This window comes from Callorhinchus milii, unplaced genomic scaffold (assembly GCF_018977255.1).
Source record: "Callorhinchus milii isolate IMCB2004 unplaced genomic scaffold, IMCB_Cmil_1.0 Scaffold4, whole genome shotgun sequence".
Classification (NCBI taxonomy): Eukaryota; Metazoa; Chordata; class Chondrichthyes; order Chimaeriformes; family Callorhinchidae; genus Callorhinchus; species Callorhinchus milii.
In genome coordinates this window covers 62,279,605-62,281,463 of record NW_024704745.1, presented here as the reverse complement: position 1 = coordinate 62,281,463, position 1,859 = coordinate 62,279,605, and the positions used below count along the sequence as shown (strand labels likewise).

Below are 1,859 nucleotides of genomic sequence, written 5' to 3'. Positions count from 1 at the left end.
CAGCATTTCAGACCCAAGCTGGGGTTGGGGGGGGGAAGGGAGGGGAGGGGAAGGGGATGGCCGATGGCATGGTCGAAGAGGAGGGTCTTGAGGCGGGACTTGAAGGAAGCTAAGGAGGGGGCGAGGTGGAGTGACTGACGGATGGAATTCCAGAGGTTGGGGGCAGAGTGGCTGAAGGCTCTCCTGCCAATGGTGGGGTGGGTGTGTCGGGGGACATGGAGCAGGCCAGAGCCGGCTGAGCGGAGGGAACGGGCAGGTTGGTAGGGGGTTAGGAGGTCGCAGAAGTAGGGTGGGGCGAGGCCATGGAGGGCTTTGTATGTGAAGACCAGGATCTTGAACTGGATCCTCTGAAGGAAAGGGAGCCAATGGAGTCGGGCAAGAGTGGGGGAGATAACACACCCAAGGCAGAAAATTAAAGGGTATAGGCTCGAATGTACAGCTGGAGAAGTTTACTCATTAACAAGATTGCATGATTTTAAGATTTTCACCAGAAACAATAACAATAATTCATAAAAAAAATTTGGTCACTCAATCCACGACTGTTTGTGGGACACTGCTGTGCGCAATTGGCTGCTGCGTTTCGCCCACAAATATACAGTCAATTCGCTTTACAGTATATTCTGTGAAGCGCTTTGAGACTTCTCGCAGACGTGATAAGGTGCTATATCAAATGCAAGGATTATTATATATAAACAAATAGGTATGAATAAAATTACATAGAATGTGAAGGCATGGAAACAGAACATTTGGCCAGACTGGTTCACTCTGCTGTTTATTTTCCACACAAGCCCCCACCCCTCTTATTCCTTTTAGATTTACTCCTCTGTTCCCTTCACCCTCATTCATGCATCACATTTTCTCTTAAATACATTAATGCTATTTGCTTCAATCACAGCTTTCGACAGTCATTCCACATTCTCACCACCTTCTGTGTGAAGAAGTTCCTGCTAAGTTCCATATTAGGTCTACAACAAGTTATCTTAAGCTCTTTATATTTGAACTTACCAATAAGTGGAAACATCCAATCAACATGCACCTTATCAAATCCTTTTCATAATCTTAACCACCTCTATCGGGCCTCCTCTCAATCATCATACAATGGGGAGAAAAGCTGCAATATGTCTAATCATTCATGATAGTTGTATCCACCCATCCCTGGTAACAGGCTGATAAATCTATGGTGCACTCTATCCAATGTTACAATATTTTTCCTGATATTCGATCCAGAATTGTACACAGTACTTTAAATGTACCAAGGTTTCATATAACCTTAACAATAGTTCCCTACTTTTATTTTCTATTCTTCTGGACATAAAGCCAAGTACTCCATTTGCAGAGGAAAGAGACGTTGATAGAATTTGGAATTCCTAACCAAAATTGTTGTTGAAGTTGAGTTTGTAATAGCATTTAAAGGAGAATTGTGGAGTCCTGTAGCTCAGTGGTTAGAGCACTCGCTTTGTAAGCGAGAGACCTGAGTTCAATTCCAGGCAGGGCGAAACCTTGGGCAAGTTTCCTTACTCCACACGCCTAATAATAATCCCTCCAAAACTAAAAACAATAATTAAATTGGTCATTTTCAATCTACGACTGTTTGTGGGACATTGCTGTGCGCAATTGGCTGCCGCGTTCGCCCACAAATATACAGTCAATTCACTTTACAGTGTGTTCTGTGAAGCGCTTTGGGACGTCCTCCTGACGTGAAAAGCGCTATATCAAATGCAAGGATTATTATTATTATAAATATTTGAGTCAAAAAAATATTCAAAAGTATGAAGAACGAGCAGGGGATTGGTATTGGAGTAGATAGCTCCAGTGAGGGAGCCAATACTAGCAAACACTTGATGAACTGAATCACTTCC

At 43.3% G+C, this 1,859-nt stretch overlaps 1 non-coding gene across 1 annotated transcript; it reads left to right on the top strand.

Moving 5' to 3' along the window:
- The first annotated feature begins 1,424 nt into the window (after window positions 1-1,424).
- On the top strand, window positions 1,425-1,496 carry trnat-ugu. Its single transcript has one exon. It is a non-coding gene; the product is annotated as a tRNA-Thr (tRNA).
- Window positions 1,497-1,859: the final 363 nt, after the last annotated feature.